Source organism: Taudactylus pleione, unplaced genomic scaffold (genome assembly GCF_031769625.1).
Source record: "Taudactylus pleione unplaced genomic scaffold, aTauple2 ptg000682l, whole genome shotgun sequence".
NCBI classification, from domain to species: Eukaryota; Metazoa; Chordata; class Amphibia; order Anura; family Myobatrachidae; genus Taudactylus; species Taudactylus pleione.
In genome coordinates this window covers 843,195-860,021 of record NW_028285084.1, presented here as the reverse complement: position 1 = coordinate 860,021, position 16,827 = coordinate 843,195, and the positions used below count along the sequence as shown (strand labels likewise).

Sequence of the window (16,827 nt, the reverse complement as noted above, 5' to 3'; positions counted from 1 at the left end):
TTGTGGGTCAATTAGTGATGTCATGAATGTGACATCTATCTATATAAAAATTACCTAATCTTATTAATAGCTATTCCAAGAAGATATCAGATCTATACCCTATAGTGAGAATGAAAAAAAGAGTCACTTAAGGTGCGTACACACTACACGATATGCTCCCTGAGCGATATCGTGTAGTGTGTCACCGGCAGGCTGTGCTCAGTGTCGTTCATGACATTGAGCACAGCCGCTGAACAATATCATTAACGACATCGTTCAGCGCCGGGCTCTCTTCCCCCATTCCCGAACATGCAGCAACCTGACGACATCGTCAGATTGCGCTGCATGTTCAGGCGATGAACAATGTCGGAAACAACCAGCGGGAGTGCACATCTCTGGTCATTTCCGACATAAAAGTGCACGATTTGTGCACGATTACTGAGCGATTGCACGATTACGATGTCGTAATCGTGCAGTCGCTCAGTAATATCGCCCAGTGTGTACCCACCATAAGTGAAGCTTATAAATGTATACTATACATATATATGCACACACACATATATTATGTAAGTATGTAAAAGCAGATAGAGGCGCACTCCATGGACTGGCACAATGTAGAAAAAAATATGTGGTGACAAGTACTTTTTCTACATTGTGCCAATCCCTGTATATATTTACTGTTTGGTTTTGGAAAGCGCCAGGGCATCATCTACTGAACTGACCAAATTACTTAAGTGTTGGCCGGCTGCATTATGAGGTGACAGGAAAAAGGTTTTCCTATCAACGCTGTCAGTCGCCTGTGGGACTATTTTCAATGGGGGCATGGAGCTGCAGCTCCACCCGCCCCATTGTAAACCTGGCTCTGGTGACAATGCTATTTAATGTCTCCCTTTTTTGAAGTCATAATCATCATTTGTTTACTGAGAGATATGGTTTTACTGGATTATACAGTACATACTGTATTATATTAAATAATGATGCTCATTGCTATGATTAAAATGTAACTTGTAAAGTACAGATGTATCCTCAATACACCATATGGCGTGAGACACCCAGTGCGACTGATCCACTTTGCGTCTTATTCGCATCGCACATGCAGCAAACACCAGTACTAGAGACATTAATTTGTGACTATAACTGTACAGGATTTAGGGGTTTATTTACTAAGCTTTGTTAGGAGATAAAGTGAAAAGTGATAAGGTACCAGCCAATCAGCTCCCAACTGTCATTTTTCAAACACAGCCTGTGACTTGGTAGATAGGAGCTGATTGGCTGGTACCTTACCTCTTCACTTTATCTCCTAACAAAGCTTAGTAAATAGACCCCTTAGTTTTAAACACGTACAAAGTCACAGATGAAGCACAATGGAACTTGACATGAGAAGAAACTGCTGCTGCTGCTGCTGCTGCATCGTAGCACTTTGTATACAGATTCAGACCATACAGTACTTGCCGACATTGGAGTTTTCCTCCCCGGGAGAAGCCCAAGGTGAAGCAGGTGGGAGGTGTTGTGGGCGGGGCCGGACGGGTTGCATCATTAAGCCTTGCACTTCGCAATCAATTTGCCAGGGAGCACCACCCAATTTTTGGGAGCTTCCCATCCATTCCGAGGGTTATGTACAGGATGCCAGTGCTCGGGATCCCGATGCTGGCATCCCGACAGGATTAGAATTCCAACACTTGTTAGTCAATATCCTAACCCTCCCCGTCTCCCTACAGCTAAACCTCCCTTTTTTCTGTGCCTAAACCTAACCTCCCCATACCTTAAACCAGTGGTAGCCAACCCTAGTCCTGGAGTGCTACCAACAGTGCATGTTTTTCAGGTCTCCTCACAGAATCACAAGTGTAATCATTAGCTCCACCTGTGGATCTTTTCACATGTGTTAGTCAGTAATGAATACACCTGTGCACCAGCTAGGTTGTCTGGAAAACGTGAACTGTTGGTAGCTCTTGAGGACCGAGGTTGGCTACCCCTGCCTTAAACCTAACTATACCCCCTTAGTGCCATAACTATAACCTTCCCCCTAGTGCCCAACCCTAAACCCCCCTAACCAAATTACTTACCGTCAGGATGCCGGCGGTCGTGACGCTGATTCTGACAGGTGTTGTGATCCCGGTGCCAGCATTCTAAGCGCCAACATCTCATCTGTTCGGATTTTGACCTAATCCCATTCCGGGGGTGTGGGCAAGTATGCATAACATTTATCTAGCACCTTCTAGAAGATAATAGCTATAATCTAATTGGTTGCTATGGGCAACATTTCCACTTCTAAAGACCCACACTTTAGTGAATATACCCCTTAGCGTGGCTGAGTGGCTCCGGACCTGGCGCTCGGGGCTGTTTGGCTGTTATGACCTTGAAGCCACTGTATTGTTTCCCTGACTGCTTATATAAGCATAATAATAACCTACTTCTTATACAGTATGTTAGTACCGAACAAAGTATATAAACTATCATTAAAAATGTATCCACTAGATATTCTTGCTTAGCATTCTGAACCACTTTTAAGATAACAAAATTGTTGTCTATTCCTTGTACACATATTTTAATTTTCTCCGCCCACAGCTCCTCAACGTGAAAGCTGACAGAGATTAAATAAAATGTGAGCACAGATTAAGAGCACCCTGTATAAAAAGGTAACAATCACTTATGACAAAGGAGCATATTTATGACAAGAAACGTGCGGGTTATCCCCCCCAACACAAATTTCATACATCACAAGCAGGGGTGTTTTAATAGAGGCAACCCATGCGGGCCCCCTCCTCTCTCACCAGCTCATTCTCCCAGTAGCCTCTGGCATTGTGCCAGAGCAGGGGCGTATTTATAATGGGTGCAGGGTGTGCGTTGCACACGGGTTTCCGGGTTCCCTGGGCCCAAATCGCACACCCTGCATCCATATTCTTTAATACTTACCCCTCCGAAGTCTCGTGTAGGCTCTAGCGCTGCACAAAATACCTGGAAAATGGGGGCAGTGGGCATTTTCCCGGCATTTAGCCCATGCTCAGTAGGAAATCCTGGTGACCTGTGCATACACAGTAGACTGGTTGGTCGCTGGGGAGAGAGGAGGAGGCCCCGGATGGGGAATGTACACAAGCCCCCTCCTCTCTTAATACGCTTCTGTGCCAGAATCTACTGTGCATGTGGCAATCTCCAGGAACATGACTCCGCACCATATTCCCTGTGCTTCTCTTCAGAGCTTGCACAGATTCTCATAAAAATAGCATCAGCTGCTGTTGCGGAATCTGCGGAGAGGTATGCAGGGGCCCCTGCACCCATATAGTCTTATACTTACATGTCCGTAGTCTTTAGACTGGTGCTCTGCAGAACTGGGCCGGCGCTGGAGAGCAGCAAAAATGACTGGGAAAATGGCGGCGCCCATTTTTCCGGTGACTCATACATGCCCAGTACTGCTGTCCCCGATAAACCGACATGGGAGCCATTTTCCCGGAGACCCACGCATGTGCAGTAGATTCTGGCACTAAGCCAGAATCTACAGCACCGCAGCACTGGCAGAGAGAGGAGAGGGCCCACAAAGAGGCCATGATTCAGAGCCGGACGCTCTGACAGAGCTCTGAATCAGGGTCGTCCCTCCTCCTTTTTGGAGCGGCCACCCACAGCTATAGCGAGCGGCCAAAATGATGGTCGCGACGGTCAAGACCATCGCGACCATCGGGCTTGCGATGAGACCCTTGTGGTAGGGTCTTGCTGCCGCAAGCCCTGGAGTGCTTTTGGCTCTAACAGAGCCAAAAGCACTCCCACTAACATCACTAGTGATGTCAGTGGGCCGGCCCCAGACGGTAGGCGTTCCCATGGGAATGCCTCCGTCTGGGCAGCCACGCCCCCGGCACGCCCACCAGAGGGGGCGTGCTGTCATTCACCATCGACAGCACGCCCTCTTTAGTGGCCGTCGTTATTCGGGGCTCGCGCATGCGCACGAAGTGATGATGAATAGGCCCCTTAGGGTAGGGGCCTATTCATCAAACGATAAATGGCCCGGTAACCATACAGAAACGCTAGTTTCCGCATATTTAAGTTACCGGGCCATTCATCATCAGGGTTCCGATAGGACCCCCTTGGGATTCAGGAAACTCTTCAGACGGCGCTTGCTCTCGTAGCCCCGCTCCTTACTATGGGAAGGAGTTCCGGGGATGTGGAGAGGGGTCCCTCCGCCGCCTACTCACTACCTCCCCGGCAGCTGTGCACATGTGTGACCCGAGGTCACGTATGCGTAGCCGAGATGACAAGGAGCAGGTAAGTAACGCAAATACATCTGTAGCTGCGATATTAACCGAGGAGACAACTGCTTTTCGGAGCAGTTGACCCCTCACCGGAATAATGATGAAATGATCTGGTGTCACGTTTCCCCCACTGCGAGTTGGATACTTATCCCTCACAGTGAAATCAATCCTTCATCATCGGAGGCCATATGGCCGTCGATGATGAATAGGCCCCTTAGGCTTACTTGAAACACAGAATTTGGTTTTAGTTTTCAATCCCAAGTGCAAGCTCTCTCCCCCTTGGAGCTCAACCCTAGTGACTAGTCGCCTCATCCTTGGGTGTCTTCAGTCACTTACCTCCTCCCTGTTTCTGTCACTATGCGCTATCCCTCCTTAACGTTCCTATCTGTCCTTTCCTTTCCCCACAGCAGAATCTGTGTTTTCTTTCCTCTACTGAGTGCTCTTAATCTAATAGTGAATATGTTGAGTAAATGCATCTCTATTAATGTCAAGGGTTTGAACACTCACGATAAGTGCTCTCATCTCTTCTTGGCCATTGAACATTTGTGTGTTAATATTTTCTTGCAGGAAACTCATCTTAAAGGTGGACCTCAACCCTTGTTATCCTCCAATCATACTTCTAAGCATAACGGGGTAGCCCTTCTCAGCCATGGTTCCCTTCCTTTTGTGGTCTCAGAGTCCACATGTGACACGGAAGGTCAGTACATCATGTTGAAAGGTAAGGACATGAGGAGGTCACCTTAGCTAATCTTCCACAATTTTTTTCAAAAACTACACCACTTTATACAGGGTAAGACTTTGGTGGGGATGGACTTTAACACCATCCTTTCCATGCTGTTGGACAAATCGGGGTGGTCTTCACACTGTGGTAGGCTCTTTAGCCCTTCATAAACATATGGCCGAAGCTGGTCTATTTGATGTGTGCCAGTCTCTCATTCCTACCGTCTGAGACTACACCATTTTATTCAAACCCCCATATTTATTCTCTTATCGACAGCCTGACAGTGGCATCCCATTGGAAGTGCTTTCTGCTAATCAGTGATGAACAGGCTGCCCAGGGGGATGTGTTTTCTCCCCCTGGGACTGCCAGTCCAGACTATGGACCTGATTCAGCAAGGATCGCTATTCTGCTAATACGCACACAACGCAGTTCCTAATATCAGCGGTCATATGCAAATAATTGCATTCCCATTGCCATCGCAGCCTAACATAAGGACGCCCACTTCCCCTTACTCACATCCGTATACTTTGGCAATATAGCGTAATAATCGGTAACATTGAGTAATATCGGACCCATATGCACAGTTAAGTCAGGTCAGACCTCGCTCAGGAATTGCTAACTTCAGCGCATGCTATGAGGCCTCAGGCTGCATATGGTATTGCAGTGGATAATTTATGCACACCCATGCAACGGCATTGAAACACACTGGCACGCCTGCATTCGACCACCCCCCCGTCACCACCGACAAACTGCACTTCTTGTCAATCACAGTTCCACATCGCAGACTGCTAAATAAACTGGAAAGCATGGGATTGGATACAAAGATAGTTGAATGGATAAGATCATGGCTGCAGGATAGGAAACAGAGAGTTGTAGTAAACGGAGTGCAGTCTCAAGAGGGAAATGTTACCAGTGGAGTCCCTCAGGGATCTGTACTTGGACCAGTGCTTTTTAATATCTTTATTTGTGACATTACAAATGGTATTGAAGGGAAACTATGGCCCTCATTCAGAGCCGTACGCTCTGAGCAGAGTGCACGCTCTGAATGAGGGCCGGGCTCCATTTTCATGGAGCGTCCTCCTGGACGCTCGTATAGCTGTGGGTCACCACCCACAGGCTATACGAGCGTGCTTTTTGATGGCCGCGATGGTCGAGACCATCGCGACCATCGAAATTGCGAGCCGGAGCCTGCGGTTGAGGTTTTCAACCGCAAGCTCCGGAGTGATTTTGGCTCTATCAGAGCCAAAATCACTCCCACTGACATCACTAGTGATGTCAGTGGGCCGGCTTCTGACGGGAGGCGTTCCCGTGGGAACGCCCCCGTCAGGGAGGCACGCCCACCAAAGGGGGTGTGCTGTCAATCAACATTGACAGCACGCCCCCTTTGATCGGACACAACGAGCGAAGGACTTTCCTTCGCTCGTCGCGTCTGGCGCATGCGCACGACGGAGCTCCCTCCGTCGTGCGCATGCTCAGTGCATAACATCGACCCACTTGCGAGCGGACAGCCGCTCGCGAGTGGGTCTGAATCAGGCCCTATGTCTTTTTGCAGATGACACAAAGGTATGCAACAGGGTAGACACATCGGGAGGGGTAAAACAAATGATTGATGATCTAGGTAGACTAGAGGAATGGTCAAGAACGTGGCAACTACAGTTTAATGCCAAAAAATGCAAGATCATGCACTTGGGTCTCAAAAATCCAAAGGCTAAATATAGTATTAATGGCACTATACTGGAAACTACTGAAGAGGAAAGGGGTCTAGGAGTCACTATTTCAGGTGACTTAAAGGCAAGCAAACATTGTAACAAAGCAATGAGGAAGACAAGTCAGATGCTTGGGTGCATAGGGAGAGGAATCAGTAGCAGAAAGAAAGAAGTGATAATACCACTGTATAGGTCATTGCTACGTCCTCATCTCGAATACTGTGTTCAATTCTGGAGGCCATATCTCCAGAAGGATATTAATACATTAGAGACTGTACAAAGAAGGGCAACTCAAATGGTGCAAGGCCTACACCACAAAATGTACCAGGAAAGACTAAAAGATCTTAATATGTATAGTTTGTAGCAGAGAAGGGATAGGGGGGACATGATAGAAACGGTCAAATATATAAAGGGTTTTAACAAGGTAAAGGAAGGAGACATTCTTCAAAGAAAGAGAAGTATTAGAACCAGAGGGGTAGGTTCAGGGGAAATTTGAGGAAAAATTACTTCACAGAAAGGGTAGTGGACAAGTGGAATAGCCTCCCATCAGGGGTGGTATAGGCTAAGACAGTAGAGCAATTTAAACATGCATGGGATAGACATAAGGATGTCCTTCAGAAAAAGTAAGGATCAATAAGGGTTGAGGTAATAATATGTTTAAAAATGGGGCAGACTAGATGGGCCAAGTGGTTCTTATCTGCCGTCAAATTCTATGTTTCTATGTTTCTAACACAGAAACTCCACACAGATCAGAATCAAACATACACTTGTCTTCTAATAGACTGTCCACTATGTCCACTGCTGAGTTTTCTGCATTACTGCTGCTGAAGTTGTATTCAAATTTTATGGTTGTATCTAAAATTGGAAGGATCTGATACACTGGCTATAATTATAGTTGGCTTCAGATATTTTGGCATTGATTCAGCATTACACCACATCTCCAACAGATCCTGTGTATAAACTGAGTACTGGGGAATGCTGCAGCACTCAAAGGGGGACCTGCACCCTGAACCTAAGCACGCATAATCTGTCAAACAATTAACTTTATATTTATAACTTATTCCATCTTGACGGCAACGTAATTATTTGGCCTTTAACTTAATAAAGAACATACAATTTATATATTTGTCTAGGACAGCAAAAAAAAATGTATATAGCAGGGATAAGTTATGCAGCGAGAAGAACCATTTGAGACCTTACATTGCTCCAGCCTGCAATACGAAACAATATATTGCCATACAATACTACAGTATATATTGGCAACCAGAATAGGGTTCTTCATGGCATACTGGACTCCAGATGGTGGATTTGCATTACATCTAGGGGTGTGCACCGGCCACTTTTCGTGTTTTGTGTTTTGGTTTTGGATCTGGATCTTTCTTCGTGTTTTGGATCTGGATTGGTTTTGCCAAAACCACCCTTGCGTGTTTTGGGTTCTGGGTTTTGTGTTTTGGATCTGTATTTTTTTGAAAAAAAGCATAAAAACAGCTAAAATCACAGAATTTGTAGGTTTTTCTGCTCCTATGCTATTATTAACCTCAATAACCTTAATTTCCACTCATTTCCAGTCTATTCTGAATACCTCACACCTCACAATAGTGTTTTTATGTCCAAAAGGTTGCACCGAGGTAGCTGGATGACTATGGGCGGCACAAACACGTGACCAATCTAGGCGTGAAACTGCAGTGGCAGACAGGATGGCATTGAAAAACTAGGCCCCAAACTGTACATAATGCAAAGGAAAAAAAGAGGTGCAAGATGGAATTGTCCTTGGGCCCTCCCACCCACCCTTATGTTGTATAAACAGGACATGCACACTTTAACAAACCAATCATTTCAGCGCCAGGGTCTGCCACACAACTGTGGCTGAAATGATTGGTTCGTTTGGGCCCCCACAAAACAAGCTGGCAATTTATCTGTCCCTGCACAAACTGGCTCTACGGAGGCAAGATGTCATCCTCATCCTCCTCATCCACCGATTCCTCACCCTCTTCAGTGTGTACATCCTCATCCTCACAGAGTATTAATTCGTCCCTGCTGGAACCACAGGTCCCTCTGTACGTTCTGGAGGCTGGTCTCCCTGGAAGAGTTGATAATTAATTTTATGAACATCATCTTCTCCACATTTTGTGGAAGCAACCTCCTACGCCTTTCGCTGACAAGGTTCCCGGCTGCACTAAACACTCTTTCGGAGTACACACTGGAGGGGGGGCAACTCAGGTAAAATAGAGCCAGTTTGTACAGGGACCTCCAAATTGCTTCTTTTTCCTGCCAGTACAGGTACGGACTGTCTGACATGCCTACTTGGATGCTGTCACCGATGTAATCCTTTAACAGACAGACGCACGCTTGTCGCTGCTGCTTTGAGGATTCAAGTGCGGCTACAGCCCACACAATTCACAAAGACAGAAAAAAAAAAAGAATATTTTTATTGTTTGTGGAGCACACTTTGAGGGTTACACCACCCTTTAACAGACAGACGCACGCTTGTCGCTGCTGCTTTGAGGATGCAAGTGCGGCTACAGCCCACACAATTCACAAAGACAGAAAAAAGAAGAAGAATATTTTAATTGTTTGTGTAGAACACTTTGAGGTGTCACCACCCTTTAACAGACAGACGCACGCTTGTCGCTGCTGCTTTAAGGATGCAGGTGCGGCTACAGCCAACACAATTCACATAGACAGAAAAAAGAAGAAGAATATTTTTATTGTTTGTGTAGCACACTTTGAGGGTGTCACCACCCTTTAACAGACAGACGCACGCTTGTCGCTGCTGCTTTAAGGATGCAGGTGCGGCTACAGCCCACACAATTCACATAGACAGAAAAAAGAAGAAGAATATTTTTATTGTTTGTGTAGCACACTTTGAGGGTGTCACCACCCTTTAACAGACAGACGCACGCTTGTCGCTGCTGCTTTGAGGATGCAGGTGCGGCTACAGCCCACACATTTCACAAAGACCAAAAAAAAAAGAACAATATTTTAATTGTTTGTGTAGCACACTTTGAGGGTGTCACCACCCTTTAACAGACAGACGCACGCTTGTCGCTGCTGCTTTGAGGATGCAAGTGTGGCTACATCGCACACAAGTCACAAACAAATTAAAAAAATAGTTTTTTATTTTTTGGAGCACTTTGAGAGTTACACCACCCTTTAACAGACAGACGCACGCTTGTCGCTGCTGCTTTAAGGATGCAGGTGCGGCTACAGCCCACACATTTCACAAAGACCGAAAAAAAAAGAACAATATTTTAATTGTTTGTGTAGAACACTTTGAGGGTGTCACCACCCTTTAACAGACAGACGCACGCTTGTCGCTGCTGCTTTAAGGATGCAGGTGCGGCTACAGCCCACACATTTCACAAAGACCAAAAAAAAAGAACAATATTTTAATTGTTTGTGTAGCACACTTTGAGGGTGTCACCACCCTTTAACAGACAGACGCACGCTTGTCGCTGCTGCTTTAAGGATGCAGGTGCGGCTACAGCCCACACAATTCACAAAGACAGAAAAAAAAGAACAATATTTTAATTGTTTGTGTAGCACACTTTGAGGGTGTCACCACCCTTTAACAGACAGACGCACGCTTGTCGCTGCTGCTTTGAGGATGCAGGTGGAATCTAGACGGGATTTGGAACCGAGGACACACTACCTCCATCAATTGTCTAAATCCCACTGCACTAATGTCGGATACCGGACGCACGTCTAACACCAACATAGCAGTCAAGGCCTCAGTTATACGTTTTGCTTCAGGATGACTGCTGTCGTACTTCATCCTCATCGCTAGGGACTGTTGGATGGTCAATTGTTTAGTAAAAGTAGTGATGTTCCTACTTCCTCTCTGGGATGATGAACAACTCCCAGCAACAGCACTAGGAGGAAGTGGTTCTTGATCTTTCCCTATTTTATTTTTATCGGAGAAAGTTTGGTCCTCCATTTATGTTATATTGATATATATACATGCGGCTAAAGCGCACACAAACACAGAAAATATTTTTTTATTTTTGCTGGAGAGTAGTGCACTTTGTGGGTTACACCACCCTTTAAGAAATGAGCCAGCCAGCTCTTTATTTATGGGACACAGGCGCACGCTTGGCGCTGCTCCTTTGTTGATGCACGTGCAGCCACAGTGCACACAAGTCACAAACACAGAAAATATATATTTTTTTGGTTTGGAGTGTACTTTGGGGGTTACAGCACCCTTTAACGGTCAAGCCAGCCGGCCCTTTACTTATGACACAGGCGCACGCTTGGCACTACTTTGTTGATGCACGTGCGGCTACTGCGCACACAATTCACAAACACAGAAAATAATTTTTTTTTGGTTTGGACTGGAGTGTACTTTCGGGGGTTACAGCACCCTTTAACGGTCAAGCCAGCCGGCCCTTTACTTATGACACAGGCGCACTCTTGGCACTACTTTGTTGATGCACGTGCGGCTACTGCGCACACAATTCACAAACACAGAAAATAATTTTTTTTTAGGTTTGGACTGGAGTGTACTTTCGGGGGTTACAGCACCCTTAACGGTCAAGCCAGCCGGCCCTTTACTTATGACACAGGCGCACGCTTGGCACTACTTTGTTGATGCACGTGCGGCTACTGCGCACACAATTCACAAACACAGAAAATAATTTTTTTTTGGTTTGGACTGGAGTGTACTTTCGGAGGTTACAGCACCCTTTAACGGTCAAGCCAGCCGGCCCTTTACTTATGACACAGGCGCACGCTTGGCACTACTTTGTTGATGCACGTGCGGCTACTGCGCACACAATTCACAAACACAGAAAATAATTTTTTTTTAGGTTTGGACTGGAGTGTACTTTCGGGGGTTACAGCACCCTTAACGGTCAAGCCAGCCGGCCCTTTACTTATGACACAGGCGCACGCTTGGCACTACTTTGTTGATGCACGTGCGGCTACTGCGCACACAATTCACAAACACAGAAAATAATTTTTTTTTTGGTTTGGACTGGAGTGTACTTTCGGGGGTTACAGCACCCTTAACGGTCAAGCCAGCCGGCCCTTTACTTATGACACAGGCGCACGCTTGGCACTACTTTGTTGATGCACGTGCGGCTACTGCGCACACAATTCACAAACACAGAAAATAATTTTTTTTTTGGTTTGGACTGGAGTGTACTTTCGGGGGTTACAGCACCCTTAACGGTCAAGCCAGCCGGCCCTTTACTTATGACACAGGCGCACGTTTGGCACTACTTTGTTGATGCACGTGCGGCTACTGCGCACACAATTCACAAACACAGAAAATAATTTTTTTTTTGGTTTGGACTGGAGTGTACTTTCGGGGGTTACAGCACCCTTAACGGTCAAGCCAGCCGGCCCTTTACTTATGACACAGGCGCACGTTTGGCACTACTTTGTTGATGCACGTGCGGCTACTGCGCACACAATTCACAAACACAGAAAATAATTTTTTTTTTGGTTTGGACTGGAGTGTACTTTCGGGGGTTACAGCACCCTTAACGGTCAAGCCAGCCGGCCCTTTACTTATGACACAGGCGCACGCTTGGCACTACTTTGTTGATGCACGTGCGGCTACTGCGCACACAATTCACAAACACAGAAAATAATTTTTTTTTTGGTTTGGACTGGAGTGTACTTTCGGGGGTTACAGCACCCTTAACGGTCAAGCCAGCCGGCCCTTTACTTATGACACAGGCGCACGCTTGGCACTACTTTGTTGATGCACGTGCGGCTACTGCGCACACAATTCACAAACACAGAAAATAATTTTTTTTTGGTTTGGACTGGAGTGTACTTTCGGGGGTTACAGCACCCTTTAACGGTCAAGCCAGCCGGCCCTTTACTTATGACACAGGCGCACGCTTGGCACTACTTTGTTGATGCACGTGCGGCTACTGCGCACACAATTCACAAACACAGAAAATATATTATTTTTTTAGCACTTGGGGGGAGCACCCCTGATGGACAGAGCACCCCCTGGACAACACTACAGCACCCCTTTAGGACTGGGACACTGCACAGGACTTTGGAGTGGACACAGCCCCTATGGAGAACTGACTGCACAACACAGTCCAGCCAGCCCCTATGGACTTTGAAGTAGTGGACACAGCCCCTATTAACAACAGCAGCACAGCACAACACAGCCAGCCCCTATGGACTTTGAAGTAGTGGACAACAGCAGCACTACACTACACTACACTACACAGCACTAACTCCCACCCTCCCTCTTCACTGTCCACAGCCGAGTGAGAAAATGGCGCCGACGCGGGTACCTTATATAGGATCCAAAACCCGCGAGACTCGGAAGGCGGGATGATGACGTTTTGCCTCGATGTCAGATCCGAGTCAGGCGGGAAAAGTCGAGCCTGACTCGGATCGGACTCGGATCGGGGGGGCTCGGGGGGGTTCGGATTTCAGAAATCCGAACCCGCTCACCCCTAATTACATCATCGAACTGTGTTATATTTGCTATATGGGTTTAATGTAATTGGAACCCATTGGTTTCCATATCTATTGATGTGTCTTTCCTAGTGTATTTTATGGTAGTATAAGCATGTAAATATTGACACCAGTGGTTGAGGGCCTCTGGATTAGCTTTCGTGTTTTGCTTTTGGTTCTGGTTTTGCAAAACCACCCACACGTGTTTTGTTTTTGATTTTGGATATGTATTTTCTTTAAAAATTTTATAAAAACAGTTAAAATCACATTATTTGGGCCCTTTTTTGTTCCTACAGTATTATTAACCTCAATAACATTAATTTCCAGTAATTTAACCACCTCGCAATATTCACAAAAGCAAAAATAGAAGGTTGCACCAAAGTGGAAACAATAGCACATGCCTATGCAATATACCCCATATTAATGCAGATATTCCTCAAAAATATCTGTAATACAGTATATAGGCATTGATTTAGGGTGCTACTCCAGGACATATAGCAATAATCTTCACAAACTTAGAAATAGTAGTCCTTACAATGGAATGCACTTGTATTCGCATAGGCAGTGGAATATATTCATTGTACTGAGATATCTGAATCTACTTTAATATTATAGGGCTGGGGTGGCCAATCAGTCAGAGGCAAAGAGCCGATAGCATGCGCACGCCTTAGGCGCACGGGCAAAAATGGGGCGTGGCATATCTGCCACAAGACCACACCCCATTTTTGTGCAGGAGCATGACTTTGTGTCACACCCCCGTTTTTAGTCACGCTGGGGGTGAGCACAGCACATTGACAATACACATTTTACATAATCTTCCCAATATACATTTTTCACTGTTGAAGTGAAAGAAAAAACCAGAGCAATACAGAAAACATTGAAATAGCCACGTTCACATAAATACACAGAAACAAGCCAGATCCACATAAAATACATATTGAAATCCAGAACCACATAAAATACATTGAGAATACCAGTGCCCATTATGCTGTTACCTGTAGTTGTGCCCCATATGCAGTGCCCTCCTGTAGTTGTGCCAATTAAGCAATGCCCCCAGTAGTTGTGGCCCTTATGCAATGCCCCCTGTAGCTGTGCCCATTATGTAATGCCCTCAGTAGTTGTGTCCCTTATGCAGTGCCCCCTGCAGCTGTGCCCATTATGCAATGCCCTCAGTAGCTGTGCCCCTTCTGCCATGCCCCCTGTAGTTGTGCCCATTAAGCAAAGCCCCCAGTAGTTGTGGCCCTTATGCAATTCCCCATGTAGCTGTGCCCATTAAGCAATGCCCCTAGTAGTTGTGGCTCTTATGCAATGCCCCTGTAACTGTGCCCATTATGCAATGCCCTCTGTGGTTGTGCCCCCTTCTGCAATGCCCCCAGTAGCTGAGCCCACTGAGCAATGCCTCCAGCAGTTATGCCCATTCTGCAATCTCCCCTGTAGCTGTGCCGATTAATCAATGCCCCCTGTAGCTGTGCCCCTCCTGCAATGCTCCCTGTAGTCATGCCCCCTAAAGAAGTGCCCCCAGCTCTAGCTCCCCCTCCCCACCCACACCCCTATGAAGAAACTTACCTTCATGCTGGCACCGTTCCACGCTGTCAGGGCTCCCGAGTCCCGAAGTCGCTGCTGCTGCTTCTGCTTCCGCCGTCTGCTGTATCTAACAGGATCCAGCAGACGCATGGGCTTCTCACATCTGCACTGCGTTACTGGGAACGCTGGCCTCTGAAGCAATCAGAGGCTTTTTTAGTCTCTGATGGCTTTACAGACCAGCATTCTCAGTACTAATGGGGGTCTGCTGAGCCACGATCCGGGAGCCACATTAGAAGCTCAAAAGAGCCTCATGCAGCTCGAGAGCAGCGGGTTGGCCACCCCTGTTAAAGGGGATCATATGTCATCACTCTATGCATCCAATTGTCCTCACAGATATGTCAGTTGTTAGTGTGTACTTTAGCTGTAGTCCTACATAATATCTTTCATTCAGTTTCACAGGAAGATTCTGAAACAATTGTATCCCATCACCCAATAGGAATCAACATCTATTACATATGTACAATTTATTCATAGTGTCTACTATCACATTGTAAATGAAATAAGCACATTCAACTTTTGGCCTGATTCAGACCCGCTCGCAAGCGGGTCGATGGTTGTGCATTGCTCGTGCGCAAGCCCCGTAGCGAGTGAGAAATTCAGTTGTTCCGGGGCTCACAACAAACGGGGCGTCTGTCGATGTTGATCGATAGCTCGCTCCGTTTTGGAGGTGGGCAGGGATGGTGGCTGGACAAACGGAAGCGTTCCTGAAGGAACGGCTGCCATTTGTGGGCGGCCCTACTGACATCACCAGTGATGTCAGTAGTGAGCTTCCGGCTCTATTAGAGCCGGAAGCTCACTGGGGCTTGCGGCAGACGAGACCCTACCACAAGGGTCTCATCGCAAGCCCGATGGTCGGGACCAACATGAACATCACCTGGCCGCTCGCAAAAGCTGTGGGTGGTCACCCACAGCTTAGCGAGCGGCCAGGAGGCTGGCTTTAAAAAGAAAAGTGGCCGCCCTGATTCAGAGCGAGCGCTCGTTTTTTGCGAGCGGCTCTGAATCAGGCACTTTATGTGCTATCTGTGTATTAGTTTATGGTGATTCACAGTTTTAATGCAGATATTCGACCTGTGTTCATAGAATTGTGGAATCCAATGGATTTGTTCCACTATTTACCTAACATGTAATCTCACTTTACATTACATTTGTATAAGTACTTATTTGGGATTAATATGTATCACTTCCCATGTGTAGGTAGTGCTTATATTTTGATATATCAGCTCTTCACACCACTCTCTCACTACATATCCAAATCATTACCTCAATGTTACTGTATATCTTATACATATATCAGTGCCGTCAATAGACTGATTCTGGTGATGCCGCTGCATTCACGCTGATCATCGGCTCCGTGTCACACTGAGGGGCCTATTCATTAAACATTAAAATTCTCTGGAGATAATTAGCTTTAGAACTCTCATGGAGTTCTAGCTAATTATAGGTGGAATTCATCATTCCACCTCTCCATAAGTATCTATTCCGAAAAGCTGTAATTTTTGCAATGACAGCTTTTCGGGAAATAGATACTTTTCCCTGCCTACACTACCTTATCGCATCTGGAAACAGTGCTGCGCATGCGCTGTTACATCTGTAAAACCAGCGCATGCGCAGCACTGCCTACAGATGCGTTAAGTTTCGTACCCTGCCCGATCCCCCCCCCCTCCCCCCTCCGCTTACCCCCCCCCCCCCCGACTTACCTGTCCGCGCAGCAGCCTCCGGCTCCGTCCTGCTGGTCTGTCATGTGGTTTCCCAGCAGACCACATGACAGATTAGAAAAAAAAAAATTTTTTTTCTTTTTCTAAACTTTCTTGTGCTCTGCTGGGGAGCACACATGACAGACCAGCCTCCGGAGCCTGAGGACGGAGCAGAGCGCCGGAGGGACTCGTCGGGGGACCTGCACACGCGGATACAGGTAAGTGGATTCTGCTATTCGCCACCTCACAGTGGCGAATAGTAACTGCATCAAATTCCAAAAATTGATAATTTTCGGAATTTGATGAATACCACAATTTCCACATCCCCATACTAATGTATGGGGAGTGTGGAAATTAACGCAGGGGAACTTAGCAAGGAGATATCTGTGATATCTCCTGTGTTAAGTCTGTTCATGAATACCAAAATAACGTTATTTAAGGAAAATGTCCTTAAAAACGTTATTTTAGTGTTGATGAAT

The 16,827-nt window shown here is 46.4% G+C and overlaps 1 protein-coding gene across 3 annotated transcripts in view; it reads right to left on the bottom strand.

The window, feature by feature from the left end:
* The window catches only part of BAK1 (BCL2 antagonist/killer 1), a 115,412-nt gene that overhangs the window by 56,800 nt on the left and 41,785 nt on the right, over window positions 1–16,827 (bottom strand). The window lies entirely within an intron of this gene.